The sequence below is a fragment of the Lithobates pipiens genome, unplaced genomic scaffold (assembly GCF_037356315.1).
Source record: "Lithobates pipiens isolate NorthernLeopardFrog02 unplaced genomic scaffold, aLitPip1_a1.2 Scaffold_13, whole genome shotgun sequence".
Taxonomy (NCBI): Eukaryota; Metazoa; Chordata; class Amphibia; order Anura; family Ranidae; genus Lithobates; species Lithobates pipiens.
Window position 1 is genome coordinate 65,962,762 of NW_027507718.1, and position 19,487 is coordinate 65,982,248.

Genomic DNA, 19,487 nt, shown 5'->3' on the forward strand with positions numbered 1-19,487 from the left:
ACATCATTCTATCTTTTCTTTTAAATATGTATACAGTCCATCAATAAATGATTCAATCTCCGTTAAAAAAATGTGCAGTACCATACACCAATAACTTTTCAGTAATTGCCTCTGATCACCACAGTGCCCATCACTCCGCCTGTGGGTGTCTTCTCACCTGCTTGACTGGACCTCACTAATTGCAGGAGGTCTATATGTGCTTTGCAGTGTTATAATTGACAATGCTCCCACTGGCTGTACACTGCAAATCCTTGGCTCTCAACAGTTCTCAGCAGCACTCAGTGTGGTGTCAATCATATAGGAGGCTAGAGGAAAGAACCATAGTGCAAATTGCTAATAGAAAGTATTTATTTCCATATATAAATTCACTCACATAAGTAAAAATCTAGCATTTCACGATACAATCCTCAGCATACACAGCTCCACCAAGTTCCAGCGTGATTACGTCACTGTCCCACCTCAATGGGCTTTCTCAAAGGTTCATGCTAGTGGACTGCATCACCCTTCCTGTTTTTATGCAGCCTAGTTCCCATGATAACTGTCAAACAATTGTGATGTACCACAATGGCAGGTTCCCAGTAGCTATTTCTTTTTTCCATTCCAGCTTTGTACCATCACTTGAAAGGCAACATTTGGGCATCGTTGGGTAAGGCACTCAGCAGCAAGGTCCACATTACTGCTGACACTGGTCCTGCAAGCATGGTCAGGGACAATATATTTCATTCACAGCACACTGGGTAACCCTCGTTGCAACTAGGAAGGATGCAGGACAGGGCTCAGTGCTGGAGCTTGTTTTGCCACCACGTCTACATACAGTCAGGTCCATAAATATTGGGACATTGACACAAGTCTAATCTTTTTGGCTCTATACACCACCACAATGGATTTGAAATGAAACAAACAGGATGTGCTTTAACTGCAGACTTTCAGCTTTAATTTGAGGGTATTTACATCCAATCAGGTGAACGGTGTAGGAATTACAACAGTTTGTATATGTGCCTCCCACTTTTTAAGGGACCAAAAGTAATGGGACAGATTAACAATCATCTATCAAACTTTCACTTTTTAATACTTGGTTGCCAATCCTTTGCAGTCAATTACAGCCCAAAGTCTGGAAAGCAGACACATCTCCAGAAGCTGGGTTTCATCCCTGGTGATGCTCTGCCAGGCCTCTACTGCAACTGTCTTCAGTTCCTGCTTGTTCTTGGTGCATTTTCCCTTCAGTTATCTTCAGCAAGTGAAATGCATGCCCAATCGGATTCAGGTCAGGTGATTGACTTGGCCATTGCATAGCATTCCACTTCTTTCCCTTAAAAAACTCTTTGAAAAAGGTTGGAGAGGGATGTGGGTAATTTGATGCCCAGGTAAGTAATTGAATGCTTAGCCCAATTGAAGGGAAAGTTGGATTGGCATTGTGAGACCATTTCTGTGGGTAAGGATATGTTTAAGGCGTTAGATTTAGAGTAATTTATTTTCAGATTAGAGATGGAATTAAAAAGATCTAGGTCGTTCAGAAGATTGGGGATAGAAATGTGCGGATTGGTCAAAAAGAGAAGAAGGTCGTCAGCAAAGGCCGCTAATTTATAGGTGCGATGTTTGATTGTGATGCCGTTAATGTCTGGATTAAGCCTAATTTTATTGAGTAGGGGTTCTAGGGTAAGGACAAAGAGTAGGGGCGAAAGGGGGCAACCTTGTCTAGTACCATTATGGAGTTGGAAGGCGTTTGACAGGTGGCCATTGACCCGGACCCTAGCAATAGGTCGAGTGTACAATGCACGTATATATGACAACAATATATCCGGGATGCCGATAGTGGATAAGACCAAGTCTATGTAGTCCCAGGCCACTCTGTCAAACGCCTTTTCGGCATCAAGAGACAGAAAGAATCCCTGTTTATTATTAGAGGTTAGCCAATGGTGAATATTCAATGCTTTTATTGTATTGTCCCTACCTTCTCGTCCTGGGACGAATCCTACTTGATCTAAGGAGATCAGGGATGGGAGCAGGGGTAACAGACGATTTGCAAGGATCTTGGCATAAATTTTTACGTCAACATTGATGAGCGAAATGGGGCGGTAGTTTGTAACCAGGGATGCATCCTTGCCCTCCTTTGGCAAAACCGCTATATGTGCTTCTAGCATTTGTGGAGGAGGGGATGAGTTGGAATCAAAGGATCTGAAGGCGCAAGAAAATGAGGTTGGAGTACATCTTTAAAGATTTTGTAATACAGTAATGAAAAGCCGTCCGGGCCAGGAGCCTTTCCGACTTTCATTTCTTTCAGGGCCTTTGTGAATTCATCTTCCGAGAGAGGAGTGTTCAAACTTTGGCTGACTTCCGGCGATAGTGGGGTAGGGCAATATTTGGAAAGAAAATCTTTGATGAATATTTTCCTGGCATCTGGATCATGGGAGCTTTTGGGGTCGAGAGGTAAGTTATAAAGGGCTTGATAGTATTCCACAAATTGTTGGGCTATGGCTTCATTGGAAACATGAGTGGTCCCGCTTTTGTCGGTGATGTGATGTACTGTGTTACTTTGCTTTTTATGTTGAACTGCTCTGGCCAGGAGACTACCCGCTTTGTTACCCTGTTCATAAAAGAGCTTGTGTCTCAAAATATATTGCCTCTTAGTTTTTAAGTGTAGTTCTTCCAATAGTAGTCTCCTAACCTGAGTCAGCTCCTGGTAGGTTTGTAGAGCAAGGGTCTGTTTGTGTGTGGCCTCTAGTGCGTTTATCTGAGAGGTAAGTTTTGCGATTTTGGCTTGGCGTTCTCTTTTAATGTTGGCCGACAGTTTTAGAAGTTCTCCCCGGATGACAGGTTTATGGGCTTCCCACTGGATAAGAACGGGAGTTTCTGGGAGGGCATTGAGTAGGAAGTATTCCTTGATACGTTTGGAGAGATTGTCTGTGTTCACTGGGTCTTTTAGTAGGGAAGAATTGAGCCTCCAAGTCTTAGTCGAGGTGGTTGTGTCTGGGAACTCTAATAAGATGGTGATCGGATGGTGGTCAGAGAATGTCATGGGCTCGATTGAGGCTTTTTTTAATAGAGGAATATCGGATTGAGAGATGAAAAAGTAATCGATCCGGGAATATTTTTGATGGAGAGGAGAGAAATAGGTATAGTCTTTATCTAGCGGGTTCAGCGTTCTCCAGGTGTCATGAAGCATAAGATGTTGGAGTTGTAATTTGATTTGTTTTAAAGCTTTGTATGGTATAGCTGAGGTACCTGAAGATGTGTCCAGTATCGGGTTTAGAGGTATGTTAAAATCCCCTCCAAGAATTAAAATTCCTGATGAAAAGGAGGTTAGGAGGTCATATATAGTGCGGAAAAATGCAACTTGTTTGGTGTTGGGAGAATAAATATTTGCTATCGTGATAGGTTTAGAGTGAATGGTGCCTTTAAGGAATAGGTATCTCCCCTCAGGGTCACTAAGAGAGTCTATTAACTTAAAAGGTGTGTTTTTGGAGAAAAGTGTTGACACTCCCTTTGTTTTAGATTGTTCGTTGGTCGCGTGGAAGACTGTGGGGAATGCTCTGTCAGACAGCCGAGGTATTTTACTTCTCATGAAATGCGTTTCTTGGATACATACTATATTCGCTCTAAATTTGTAACATTCTCGAAGAAGATGGGATCTTTTCTCCGGAATATTCAAGCCTTTAGCATTGATAGAGACCATCTTCAGCGAAAGGGCAGCGGAGCGTAGGTGTGAGGAGGCCATGGTCTATCGGAGCTTCTGGGGTTGTGATAAGGATCAGGAGTATGTGTAATGCTATCTGTACTTAAAGTGAAGCTGAACCAGAAACGGGTGAGGGGGGAGGTGGAAGATCGAAATTTGGAAAAAAAAAAGGGGGGGGGGACAGTGTACCGTCTGAGCGTTGATAAAGTATTGAGATAAGAGGAACAGGGTATATAGAGTGTAACCAATTAATGGTGTCTGGCGTGCAGCAAGAACCAGCTCGCTAACCCTTGTGTGGAATATATCCAACACAAGGTGCACCCAGGATAATTCAGGGGTAATATGTGCTGAAAAGTATCTAGATAGAGAAGCAAAACTGACTACCGCTGTGTGGGGTGGGGTCCGAAGTGAGGAGAAGTAGTAGTAGTACAATTAGGGGTGCAGTTTGCTGAACGGAGGGATTGGTGGAGGTGCAAATGGAGGAGGTAATGTAAGTATAAAAGGGGGGTCAAAGGGACTTGTGTAAGTATGAAATGTGGCTGTGAGACGAAACATATATCCTATATTAAAAGGCTTCTTGGAATCTGTGGTAGGGGGATAAGGATTCATGAGAAGGTAGAGATTAAGGGTCAGCTATCAACCGGTGTGAGGCAAAGAAAAAATGCAGAGATCATGGCACAAGTAAATCAGGCAAGACCTACATTAGTATGACCAACATTAACATTCAATAAAACAAAACTAAACCATAAAAGAACTTGGTTGAAAACAATAGGTAACAAGTAAAAACTTCGGCAAAAACAATCAGAGCAAGTCAGTTTCGCCTGTATTCATGATGTGCCGTACTCTTCCCAGTTCGGGTGGGGTTAGTGCCTGGTTTAGGGTGGGGATGAGACCATCTGAGCCCAAACCAGGGTATGTGGGTCGTGCAAGACAAACCAACATCAGTAGGAAACAAGATTTCAAATGGAACCCATCTGGTGCATCCTTATGTGGGAGAGGATGTGTGTGTGGAATTGTACAATCTCCAGGAATCCTCTCCAATATAGGATACCACGCACAATGTTGTGTGAGACCATATGGCTAGATTTGATGCCCCACACATAGTACGTCTCACCATTGCGTAGCATGGTGTCTGACCCAGGGTATGGGTGTTCGTATTTATCCTATAAAGGGGGTATAAACCTAACTTAGGAACCGCTATAGGCCCTGGTTGGGAGCCACGGAACTATTTTAATTATTAAAGACACTGCAGTCGTGGGAACTGTGGCCATGTGGGGGTCATCCGTTGAACCCAATTTTGGCAGCAATGGTGCCAGTGATAGTGTAACCAGCTTGTAGTGAGGGAAAGGGGGTGTATGCGTTCTGACAGACAGAACTACCTTTCCCGCAGAAGATTAAGGATGTCGGTCCTGGATAATAAGGTTGAACCCTATTTGGGATTGATTAGCAATGACTATTAAACGGATCATGTCTCCTATTAAAGGAGGGGGGAGTAAATATCCCAGTATAAAAAAGTACCCAAAACTAGTGGACCTGTAAACAACGAAGGATGACCTGCACGGATCATGTATCCAGCTTTCCCTAATCAGGGAGTATGGGTGGAGAGCAGGTCTCGCGACAGGAGTTCAGTCTCCAAAGCGCAGAGGCCATCGTATTCTGGTGAAGTCGTTGACGTCGATTATGTGACTTCTCATTAAGCAGCCCAGTGGAGGGCACACAATACCTCAGGAGATGGGCGTATGTGGTCACAGTGTGTGACTAAAACATGAGGGCCGTGTCATCAAAGCCGTGCAGATCATCCCTCGGAAGATATAAACAAAGGGAGTAAGCAAAACAATAACACAATATATTTCAGGCCCAAAAAACACACTGGGTATGCGGGTCTACAGCAGATCCAATCTCGGATTTGGGGGGTTAGGTGAACCTAAAACCTGTAACAGATAGTCTCAGGCGCACAGAATATGTTCAATGAAATCCCTCATATTCAGAGGGATAAGAGTAGCTTAGACAGACTGGTGAGAGCCGCTCGGCTGATAAGTAAAGTCAGGCATTTTTTTTTTTTTTGTTTTTTTTTTTTTAAAAAAAGGAGGGGAGCACAATAAAGGTAATCTGAACAGCAAGGGAGAGAGAAAAAAAAAGGGAAAAAAAGAAGTAGAAGGGCCGATGAGGCAAGTATATCCACTTAGCTGGATGGTTGAATGTGAAGTGACTCAATTCAGCGATCCCTGCGAGCCTGTCTTGTATGCGGTGCTTTTGATGGACTGGATCCATAAGTGGAGTTCAGCGCCAAGTCGCGAGCTCTGTCATCTGAAGGCGAACGCTGCCTTCGGTTACGGTGTTCTTGGGTGTCCTTCGGTTGGCCTCCTGGTGGTGGGCGTCTTGCAGACTGCGGACGAAATTCTGCATACCAGTCAGGGACCTCTGTGTAGGGAATTTCCAGCGTAGCACAAAAACGCCTGAGGTCTTCAGGGACCCTGAGCATTGCGGAGCGGTCCTGTGAGGAGGCCGATAGAGCAAATAGGTATTTCCAACGGTACGGGATCCCCTTGGCGCGAAGGACATCCAGTAGAGGGCGGAGTTCTTTGCGGCGTTGTAAAGTAATGGAGGATAGGTCTTGAAATAAACGGACCTCCACATCTTTGTATAACAGCGGGTTCTTGGTGCGAGCTTGCCTAAGGATGTCCTCTTTAAGTTGATAGTCTATTACACAACAGACCACAACCCGGGGTGGATCAGAGTCCTTGCCACGTGGGCGGAGGGCGCGATGAATACGTTCCAGGCCTATAGGTGTCACAGGGTCTCTTTCCAGGATGGTGTTAAAGAGGCCTATCACCTCAGCCTGTAGGTGTTCTGCTTCGATCGACTCTGGAAGGCCACGGAGGCGGAGATTGTGGCGTCTACCGCGGTTGTCCAAGTCTTCCATGTGGCGGTTCAGCTCCCTCAGTTGCATGGTGTGTGTATCAATAACTTGACAGGATCGACGGATCACGGCCGAATGTTGCGCTGTCCTCTGTTCCACCTCTTGCACTCTGCCTGCGATCGCCTGGATGTCAATCCGAAGGTCTGAGATCGCCGCCGTCAGCGTATCTTTGATATCTGCGGCCACAGATCTAAGGTCATTGAGACTGGGGTGCTGCTGTGGAGCGAGGATAATTTCTCCATTGGTAGAGGAAGGCCGTGTGGAGCCTGCAGAGTTGGGAGGGGGAGGTGAGCCTCGTGTGGGCGCCATATTGCCGGCCTGGGAGCGGAACATGTCAGGTATGTTTTGAGTCGCCCTGTTTGTTAGGTCGCGAGGGGACCTAGATCGGGATGTGGAGGACCCGCGGGAGGATGTTCCCATGTCGGTCTGTGAGTCAGGCTGGTAAGAATACCTCCGTTTCGAACTGTTTTCCCTCCGTATCAGTGGGAGCACAGGAATCAAGCTGCCATTCTCCTCAGCGTTCAGGCCAATTTTGCTCCTGCCTTGAGAGAAATCAGGGAGGATCTTAAAAGGTGGAATGCCCTGCGGATCTCTTGGTTTGGCAGGGCTGCCCTCCTTAAAATGTCGATTCTACCGCGTGTCCTTTATTTGTTGCAAACAATACCGATACACATTCCAGTCTCCTTTTTTAATTCCTATAGACAAGCATGCTCCTCCTTTATCTGGCAACATAAGAAGCCCAGAATCCAATTTGCCCGCCTTGTTCTTCCCAAAGATAGAGGTGGAATAGCCCTCCCTGACCTACGCAGATACTACTGGGCAACGCATCTATCCAGAATAGTAGACTGGAATGTCCATCAGGATTTAAAAGATTGGGTTTCCTTAGAACGCTCCACCACTTCACAACCTTTAGGCTCGCTACCCTGGGTCCACCCACGTCACATTCAAATGCACAACAAACAACACCCCTTGATTGGGGCTACACTGAATACTTTTTACCTAATGACTAAAAAAGTGACACCGAACCCTGAGATAGGTCCTCTTACTCCACTCCGTGGCAATCCGGCTTTTCCCCCAGGACTGAGCAGTGATTTTCTTACTCAAATCTGGCCCTACAAAGATCTCCAAGCCCGACACTTTTTTACTAAAAGAGGTGCCCTCCTCTCCCTGGAGGAGCTGAACACTATCACGTCCCCCAACCGCATCCCCTACTGGACTTATAGACAAATTCACCATTTCCTGTATAGCAGGATTAACGTCCCACATTGGACGAGAGATTTAAACACACTTGAGAACTTGTGCTCCCAAGATACTCCTCAGAGGCATCTCATATCTATCCTCTACTCATCACTCTTCACAGGTAGCTCAGCGTTCTCCAGCGCACCTTTTTCCTCATGGGAACAGGAGCTTGATGTTCAGCTCTCGGACTCGGACTGGTCCAAAATTTGTAGCTACGTACACAAGGGTTCACTCAATGTAGCAATACAAGAATGTGGCTACAAAATACTTTCTAAATGGTATAGGACGCCCTCACTGCTCCACAAGTTTTCAAATTCCTGCCCAGATAAATGCTGGCGTTGTGGCGTGGTTGGGGGCGACATGCTCCATATCTGTTGGTCGTGCCCTCTCATTCAGAATTTCTGGAAGATGGTCCACGAAACCATCTTTGTCGTCACATCCCAACGCAATGACTTTTCCCCTGCCCCCTACTTACTTCACTTCACCAATATCCCCAAACGGCGATATCTCAGGTCTCTCAATATGTACATGATCAATGCAGCAAGACAATGTATCCCCTGCCATTGGGGTACCTCTTCTACCCCAACGAAAGCTGAATGGTTTCACAGATTAAATAGTACCGAAACCATTGAAGAACTGATCAGCATTTCTCATGAAACCGTTTCCAGATTTACTGCAACATGGTATGACTGGCAGCGTTTTAAATTTACAGATGCTTACCTTAGGAGTGATGGCTAATTTTACTACACATGTCTAGCTGAACACCCTTATGCTTACTCTTGTTCCGTTTGTACCGCCCCCCTCCTCTCCATGTTTACTACAACTACTGATGTCTGTTATACCCTATTGCTTACAGTATAAGATAGCAATATAAAATACTTTGAATCAATACAATTCAATCCTTTAGTGATCACCGTTTCTAAGAAAATAGTAATTCTATTGTTTTTCTTTTTCCTTCATTGATTACATACCGAGCCTTATATTTCACCTGTTTGGATAACACCTTTGCTTGTATACATCCAAGTATATGTTCTTTATCATACTTGTTTTTTTGGCTCTGTAAACATACGTGTAAGCATGTACTTGCTTGTTCTTGTTGTTTTCTGTTATCAATAAAATTTTGTGGAAAAAAAAAAAACTCTTTGGTTGCTTTCACAGTATGCTTCGGGTCATTGTCCATCTGCACTGTGAAGCACTGTCCAATGTGTTCTGAACCATTTTGCTGAATATGAGCAGATAATATTGCCCGAAACACTTCAGAATCCATCCTGCTGCTTTTGTCAGCAGTCACATCATCAATAAATACAAGAGAACCAGTTCCATTGGCAGCCATACATGCCCACGCCATGACACAACCACCGCCATGCTTCACTGATTAGGTGGTATGCTTTGGATCATGAGCAGTTCCTTTCCTTCTCCATACTCTTCTCTTCCCATCACTCTGGTACAAGTTGATCGTGGTCTCATCTGACCATAGGATGTTGTTCCAGAACTGTGGAGGCTCTTTTAGATTTTGTTTGGCAAACTCTAATCTGGCCTTCCTGTTTTTGAGGTTCGCCAATGGTTTACATCTTTTGGTGAATCCTCTGTATTCACTCTGGTGAAGTCTTCTCTTGATTGTTGACTTTGACACACATACACCTACCTCCTGGAGAGTGTTCTTGATTTGGCCAACTGTTGGGAAGGGTGTTTTCTTCACCAGGGAAAGATTCCTTCGGTCATTCACCACAGCTGTTTTCCATGGTCTTCCGGGTCTTTTGGTGTTGCTAAGCTCACCAGTGCATTCTTTCTTTTTAAGGATGTTCCAAACAGTTGCTTTGGCCACACCTAATGTTTTTGCTATCTCTCTGGTGGGTTTGTTTTGTTTTTAAGCCTGATGATGGCTTGCTTCACTGATAATGACAGCTCTTTGGATCTCATATTGACAGTTGACAGCAACAGATTCCAAATGCAAATAGCATGCTTGAAATGAACTCTGGACCTTTTATCTGCTCCTTGTAAATGGGATAATGAGGGAATAACACACACCTGGCCATGGAACAGCTGAGCAGCCAATTGTCCCATTACTTTTGGTCCCTTAAAATGTGGGAGGCACATATACAAACTGTTGTAATTCCTACACCGTTCACCTGATTTGGATGTAAATACCCTCAAATTAAAGCCGAAAGTCTGTAGTTAAAGCACATCTTGTTCATTTCATTTCAAATCCATTGTGGTGGTGTATAGAGCCAAAAAGATTAGAATTGTGTCAATGTCCCAATATTTATGGACCTGACTGTACAGCTGGTGGTGATGTGAGATCTGGTAACTCCACCCCTCCTCATCTATGTCCTCCTCTTCTGAATTATCCTATCAACCACCGGTACCCCTAAGCATTCAAGGGCTAAAAGATGCAGTGGTTCAGTCTGCCTAGGGGACAGGAGCCACCCTGGAGCAGATATTATTTCAGCTCTGTAGGGGCAGGCCCAGAGTTGGTTCACACCACGGAAGATTGAACAAGGAATTGTGGTGTGTGATAATGGCACTAACCTTCTGTCTGCCCTTCAACATGAAAAGTTGACACATGTTCCATGCCTGACACATGTCCTCAATTTGGTAGTGCAGCGTTTCTTAAACAGGTACCCAGGTTTGCAATAATTTCTAAGGCAGGCCAGAAGAGTCTGTAGCCATTTCAGGTGGTCATACACAGCCAGTGTTTGGTTGGCTGAAATTCAGGTGGAATTCCACCTGCCCATAAACCACCTGATTTGTGACATGCCCATCAGGTGGAATTCAACTTCGGCAATGCTGCAGCAATGGCACATGGAGCAGAGGGTCATCAACAAATACCTGTATGAGTATGGCACAAGGGCAGGGTTCAGGGCAGCTTGGCTTTTTCCCCCATGCCAATGGCTACTGATAAAGGATGCATGCACTGTACTGTCAAGATTTGAGTAGGCCAAAAGGATGGTGAGCCTTCACAATGCACAGGGTAAAATTATGGACAGGGCACTTGAGGCAGAGCAGCAGAAGGAAGAGGAGGACATCCTTTTCTCTCAAGGCCCACTTTATGCAGACACCATTCTTGAGACGCAACAGAACACACAAGAGGAGAGGGAGGAGAAGTATTCTGGCAGTTTTGGAGGCATTGAAGCAGAGGAAGTCATACATCAAACCTTAAGAGATGGTTTTTAGTCCCCAGAAACCTTGAGAGTAGTACGTGCCTGGGGGGACATACTACCAGATACTATAATCCTCAGTGATCCCAAGGACTTCTCATGCCTCCACAAACTTGTGGTGTATGGGCTTCCTTATTCTTCAAAGCCTGTAAAAGGACCAGAGATTTTGTGGCATTAAGGATAAGAATAATTATTGGTTGGCAACCCCTCTTGACCACTGTTACAAAGGGAACATCTTGAAACTCATTGTGCCCTTGCAGAGGGAGCACAGGATGAAATATCTGGAGGACACCTTAAAGAGGAGTTTATATAATGCCTTTCCAGACTCTGGTAGCTTTTTTTTCATCTTCAGCACACAGGGGTGTCAACTTCAAGATCCCATTGGCAGTGTTTGCGTCATATGGTGAAAGATTATCTAGGAGTGAAAACAGACATGGAGAGATTTCCAGTAGATGATCTAATGGGTTTCTGGGTCATGAAAATAGACCACTGGCCAGAACTTGCCCATTATGCAATTGAGCTGCTGGTCTGCCCTGCATCCAGCTCACTATGTGACCAGGCATTCAGTGCTGCCAGAGGTTTTGTGGCAGATAAAAGAGCGTGTATGTCCACAGACTCCGTTGACCAGCTGACATTTGTCAAAATGAATAAGTCTTGGATTAGCATCAGCTATCAAGCCCCTGATGCCTATGTTGATGATTAAAGGGGTTGTAAAGGTTTGCGTTTTTTCACCTTAATGTATCCTATGCATTAAGGTGAAAAAACATCCGACAATACCGGCCCCCTCAGCCCCCCTTTTTACTTACCTGTTGCGCTCGCCCCCGATCTCCTCTTTGCCGCTCAGCCTGGCCGTTGATTGGCTAGAGTGGATGGATTGAAAGCAGCGCAGCCATTGGCTCAGGCTGCTGTCAATCACATGCAATAATGCGGCACTCCAGGGGGCAGGGCCAAGTGATACAGTGAGCGGCTATAGCCACCGGCTGTATCACGGAAGCGCACCCGCAAGAACTAATCAGCATGCGAGAGATCTTGGCCCCAGAAGACCAGGTTTGGGGCAACTCTGTGCAAAACGAGCTGCACAGTGGAGGTAAGTATAACATGTTTGTTATTTAAAAAAATACCTTTACAACCCCATTAAAGGTTTTTGGGATCTCATATCCCAGCAAGACTGTCTAGGCTGCCTAGCTTTATGGGGGTTGATTTTATCTTGAAGTAATTTTTTGGTATAGGTTTCATGGGCACAGTTAACACCCAAGAACCAATTTTTTCACACCTGTTTGACAGGTGCCTCAAATTCCAATTTTTTACAGCAAGTCCAATGCTTGCTTTTATCAAGAGTACCTCTAGAAGACACCACCAACACCCAAAGACCAATTTTTCTGCAACTGTGTGACAGGGGTGTCAAATTTCAAGTTTTTCCTGCAAGGCCAAAACTTTATTTCATCAAGAGTACCTCTAGAAGGTTATGGAGTGAAGGTACCACCAACACCCAAAAAACAATATTTTCCAACTGTTTGTGCAGGGAATAACATTTCAAGTTTTTACAGCAAGGCCAAAACTTTATTTCATCAAGAGTACATCTAGAAGGTTATGGGATGAAGGCATCAACACCCAAAGACAAAGTTTTCCACAACTGTTTGACAGGGGCATCTAATTTCAATTTTATACAGAAGGCCAATTCTTGCTTTCATAAAGAATACCTCTATAGGGCTACATTGTGAAGGCACCACCAACACCCAAAGCCCAATTTTTCTGCACCTGTTACTTCTATCCAAAGTCTGCAAAAAAGACCCCAGACTTTATAAAAATAAATTTGTTAATCTTGGCCTGAATGTACTATAATCTGGCTTCTTCCAATTAGGCTTGTGGTTATTGCCATCCAAAACCTGCCAAAGAGACACCAGAATTTATCTGAAAAATCTTGAATCTTGTTCTGAGTGCACTAAAATGTGGCCGATGTACCTCTACCCATTCACCTGGGGAAAAAAGTGTACATAAAAAAAAACACAACACAGGTTTTTAAAGTACTTTATTATACAGCTCCAGGGGTCTTCTTCTGTCTTCGGGGGTCTTCTCGCCGGACTCCTCCACTATCTTCTGCTCTTTTGCTAGCTCTTTTACTAGCGGAGGAGCCCGGCTTTCTCCTTCGTCACCGGCGCCGTCCAGGGGTCTTCTTCTGACTTCGGGGGTCTTGTCCCGCTCTTCTGTTATTCTTGCCGGGCCTCTGCTTTCTTCTTCCAGCTCTTTTACTAGCGTTGGCCCGGTCTTCTGTCACTGTCGCTGTCACCGCTGCCTTTCCCAAAGCACCCCCCCATGTTGAGGGCACACGGCCTGGTACAGCTCAGGAGGGGAGCGCTCACTTGTCCCCACCCTCTTTCCTGACCGGCCGGGCTGTGTGCTCGGATAATAATGCTATGGACTTTGGGGGGACCCCCACGCTGTTTTTTTGGCGTAGGGGTTCCCCTTTAAATCCATACCAGGTGACAGGGCTCGCGAGGTTTCAATCTCACCGATGGAGGCAGCAACATTGACTTCCTTCACTAGTTCCGTCTACCTGGAGTCACGTTCAAAATGAACGGACTTTACTCCGTGTGTGGGCAAGTCTGCTCATTTCAAAAGTCCGGCGAACTAGCACACATACAGGCGGATTGTCCGCCGGACTGCAGAGTCTGGCGGTGAAATTTGGAGTTAAGAATGCTTTCTAAGTCCGCCGGACTTTTGGGAACAAAAAGTCAGTCGGAGCCCACACACGGGCGGATTGTCCAGCAGACTCTCCGCCGGATTATCTGATCGTGTGTACGTGACATTAAGGGAATGCAGGCCCAGCAGCTTTCCTCATTAGTGCCCTGCAGTTGCCACAGCTGACTGATAATTATGAAACCACTCCCATTAGACCCACTCTAATACACAGAAGCACAGGCAAACACACATGGATTTCTTCAGAATAACAAAAGGTAGGAATCTGCAACAAAGGTTGTTATAATCCTTGCAATGTACATAGATTACCCAGGGGAGGATGTTTTTTTCTCAATAAAAGTGGAGTGATGCTTTAATTCATTTTTGGCACATTGCGTTTATTGCATTATGAATGTTTATTGGGGGTACAGCTGATATTGAGTTTATATATACAAATACCTTTCACAAAATTTCAATAGCAGATATATGTGTGTAAATACCCAGACCAAGCAGTAGTGGTCACATGCATTTTCTTGTTTTTTTTTTGCACATACTTGTTTTTGGCACATATTGTAGCACACATAAGCACTTTTCTTTATCATACGCAGTGCCACACCCACTCTATAATCCCTACTTATATTTCTTAAATAGAATGCCCTGGATATGTAACAGATTTTCAAAAGAAGAGACTTTATTTTTAAATGTAATATGCTTATCTTTCTTCTATGCTTGCTGGATAGATTATCAAACAGCCAAAGCATAACATTCATAGAAATGTTTCATGTGGAATTTTAATTAACACATCAAATTTGACATTTTGCTGAACTGATGTTTATGTTTAGCCTGTGCATGCATCCTATATATTATCAAAAATAAATTGGAATACACAATTCTGAAGCAGCAGACTGACATTTGATTTGAATTAATTCATATAGAGAAGATAAAAAGAATAGGTAAGAATAAAATTAATTTACTTAAATATATCTCCTTTGAAAAGAAACAATATCTTTCTAGATAGCAAGTGATTTCAATTATAGTTCAATATTCATTTTTTTAAACCCATTTTATTGCAATTGTCAATTTATAAAGGTGGTGTGAATGTTACACTGACATTTTTAATAATATACTTTAGTAAGTAATGTTTTACGAATGACAGAAGATAAGATAATGAGTTAAAAGTGAAGATGCAATTACACTTTAACAATTTTTCTTAAATGGCAATAGTAGATGTTGTGAATCTATTGTCAAAACAGTGGTTCTATTGAACAGTTCTGAAGACAATACATAGTTTTTACTAGACATAAAATAGGATGTGTGGTTTAGCTCTTTTCACAGTTAATCAGATTCGTAATTCCATCTCACAGAATACATTTTTTAAACTTCTAAAGCCATTTAGATTTCAGATATAATGTGAAATTTATGAAGGATAACTTATTATATCATATTTGTAGAAGTGTGTAACTTGCCTGGTTCAGATACAATGTATTTTCTCTGCAACTGAGAGCACTGAAGAGAAAACAACAATTTTGGACAAATCATACAATATTGTATGATACTATTGACTAGGAAGTAAAAAACAATGATATCTAATATTTTTTTCCATGATTTACTAACCTCAATAAAAAATAAATGTTTTGCTCATTGATTAAGGCCTTGTTCACAACATGCGCAGAGATGTAAGTTTTTTTACACACGTTCTGCACGGGCACAAAGAAAACAATTGTTCTCTATGCCCTGTTCACACCGCAACACTGGTAAAAAACTCATTAAGACCAGTGTGAAAATTATGAAAAAAATAGTACCTAGTACCATCCAGGGAAGCTAAATATGTACCCGCTTACTCAGGGCACCCATCTACATGTCTGATGGACCTGCCCAATAGCACAAACCTTCTGGAATTAAATGTTTGCTCTCCCCTTCAGAATGTATGAAATGTCAGTGAAGCCTGACCCAACCATTGCAGTACTTAACTTGAGACCAGAATGCTTGACATGCACCCAATTCAAGCTTATTGTCCAACTCCTTGCAGCCACGAAACAAACTATGGCAAGAGCTTGGAAATCTCCTTCATTGGTGGTAGCTGAGATGAAACACAGGATGAACAATACCATAATACACGCCAAGATGCTGGCTATGGAACGAGATCAGGTCCCCAAATTCAAAAAAATATGGCACCCCTGGGTAAAATACTGCCTACTGCCGACCTTTGATGACATTGTCCTCTTGCCATGGTAGCTGACATTAAGCTGTTCCTACTACACCTCACGATGGCTCTCAGGTCAACCTTGTGGACTCCTACTCCTCTCTATTCCCCTTTTCTCTAACCTGTCTTTTCTTCCCCTCCTAAGGTTTTGAAGCTCTCTGTCTCACAGAATACAGCCTTTTTCCTCAATCTCTCCACAGCAACTCCTTTTGGCTTTATCGAATAACCTAACCTCGACTGTACTCTCTCACAGCGCTTCATCAACACGCCTGGTTATATTTTGTTACTTATTGCTTGCTATGTACTCTAACCAGCTTACGTTATGATGCGCTTCATTCCCTCTGTCCTTTTATGTTCAATTAACCACTTGAGCCCCGAATTGGCTGCTCAATGACCAGGTGATTTTTTTGTGGCATTGTGTCCATTTAACTGAAAATTGCATGGTCGTACGATGCTTTACCCAAACAAAATTGATGTCCTTTTTTCCTCACAAATAGAGATTTATTTTGTTGGTATTTGATCATTTCTTTGGTTTTTATTTGTTGCGCTATAAACAAAAAAAGTGACAATTTTGAAAAAAAACACAATATTGTGTACTTTTGCTGTAATAAATAGCCCCATTTTTTTTAAAAAAGCTATTTTTTTCTCACTTTAGGCTGATATGTATTCTTCTTCATATTTTTGGTAATAAAAATTGCAAAAAGTGTATATTGATTGGTTTGCGCAAAAGTTATAGCGTCTACAAAATAGGGGATAGATTTATGGCATTTTTATTATTATTATTTTTTTTTACTAATAATGGTGGCAATCTGCGATTTTTATCGAGACTGCAACATTATGGCGGACACATCAGAAACTTTTGACACATTTTTGGATAGATTAAGATTTATACAGCGATCGGTGCTATAAAAATGCACTGAATACTGTATAAATGTCACTGGTAGGGAAGGGGTTAACACTAGGGGGCGATCAATGGATTAAATGTGTTCCCTATATATGTGTGTTCTAACTGTCTGACTGACTATAGGAGGTGAGAGATCGTGGTTCTCAGCTCGTAGGAACTCACAATCAAATGGTAAACATATCTGTTACGTTTGTCCTTGTGAACTTAATAAAACCATTTAACAAGGAAAACTATGAAAACTGTTGTAAACTAATTTCTCTGCAAGTGAAATCTGTGTGTTTTTTCCATCAGTTTTTCTGCATGTATGGTGTAAATAAGACCTTACACTGTGTCACACGCTTTGATTTTGTCTACAGCTGTCTGGCACTACTTTTTAATGCATTTTTATTATAAGTGTTTGTATTTAAATTACAATTGTACACTTAAAATACTTGATAATTCAGTTGTGCCAGGTGTGAGTTCTTTTGGCTGCATGACCAAAGTATTGGACCCAAGCTGTGGCATATCACTGAACCTAAATATTTCAAACAATAAGAATATAACCATGAAAAAAAAAAAAAAACAGATGGAGTGAGAGCAATATTTCTAGCACCAGACCTCCCCAGTAACGATAAAGTGATGGCCTGTAGAGGGCTTTTAAAGCATCAACTATAGAAATATAGGGTACTAAATGTTGTTGCCATTTCATGGGCTCACATAAATTAAAGGTCTGACATGTTGAGTATCGATTTCCTTGATGCAACCTCATCTTTTATATTTCACCAAAAAAGTGGATAATTTATTGCGCATGTGTGCTCTAAAATGCACTTTTTTTTAACAGGTAAAGTTTTTTTTTTGAATTACTGCACAAAGCAATTACAGGTTCACAGAAGGCTGTACACAATCCAAAGTAAATGCTTAAGAGACAAAGGGGGTTATTTACTAAAGGAAAATCTACTTTGCACTGCAAGTGCACTTGGAGGTAAAGTCGCTGTGGATCCGAGGGGGACATGTGCGGAAAATAAAAAACAGCATTTTAGCTTGCACATGATTGGATGATAAAATCAGCAGAGTTTCCACTCATTTCAGATCTACCCCTTAGATTTAGATTGACTGCACTTCCAAGTGCACTTTCAGTGCAATTTCAAGTGCACATTTTCCACACACGATGCTCCAGCAAAGCTACCAGTATCTTGAGGGATCCTACCCATTCCTCCCACAGTCTATTTCAGCTCTTGTCATCAGGTAGAAGGTACCAGAGTATCAAAACCAGGACTGTCAGACTGCTCAACAGTTTTTTTCCCCCAGACTGTGAGAGCCCTCAACTCTAATCCTCTTTGAAACCTCTTCTACAACCTATAAATTGTGACCAGGAACATCTCACGCCCCCTCCTTTTTAATCTTGAATATGCACTAGACACTTTTATAAACACTTGCTGCTACAAAGACTTTTAGAAACATATAATATATGTACAGTTACGTAGTTCCCAGATGTGTATAGGTTTTCTTTTATTGGTGTTTTTATTCTCTGTATATTTATTTATAATTATGTTTAATTTGTATTTAGCACTGTGGCCCTGCGTCAGACTAGCATACAGACAAATGGATTTTTGACTGAACTCGAGTCCATCGGAAAGATTTGAAACATGTTCTAAATCTAAAGTCCATCATATTTTTCCACAGCAAAGGTCCGATGAAGCTCACACATGGTCGAATTGTCCGACGTATTCCTTCTATCGGACCTATGCTGTCGAAAAGTCCAGCCGTGTGTACACGGCATTAGGGGTTTATGCAATCTTCACATCTAAAATAATTTTTTTAAACATCAGTGAAAAAAAAAAAAGCAAAAACTGTTCTGGCAGAAGAATAGTTAATGCTAGTCCCCCTCGTGTTTTAGAATCTCTTAGAATAGCTTTTAAGCCATTATTGGAGATTTTTTATGTTCAGTAAAATAAATTAGACTCGAAGTGTTTTGAAGTAGTAAAGTAGTTTGGTAAGATAGCCATTTAAATTGATAAGATTCTTCTAAGCTTGTAAATCCTTCCAATTCGAAGGAAGTCCGTCTAAACGCCATCGAAAAGTTTGACGTCATGTGTACACGGCATAAGACAATATCCAATATCCAATAGCCATCCAGCATTATAGGAGTTATCTGATTTCCAAGAAGGTAGGGAAAATTAGCATCTTACAGAGTTTGGGGGTTAGGCATCCAATTGATACCTAGGAAGGAAGGGAGGGGTGGAGGAGCAGACACTGTCTAGGTATATGCTGTAGATGTTTTGAACCAGCAGGCCCAGGTAAGTGTGTATTGTGCTAGTCTGCCATGGATAATGTTTATCAGTTCTTCTATTTCCAACACTTTGTCAATTATAGAATATCTTCAGAGAAAGCTAGAAAATGTGCAATATGTTAGAATTTGCAGTTTGGCTATGCTTAGAATTTTGAATGATGAGGATTGGTAGTTATCTTTTTTGATGACTCACCTGTTAATCACTTGACCACCTAGAAAGGTTTACCATTTTCATGACCAGACTATTTTTTGCTATTCAGCACTGTGCTACTTTAAGCAAGACCAAGCCTTTTTTGGCACTTTTGTTTACATGTAACAATCAGTATTTTTTGCTAGCAAATTTCTTAGAACCCCCAAACATTATATATATATACATATATACATATATATATATATATATATATATATATATATATATATACATATATATATATATATATATATA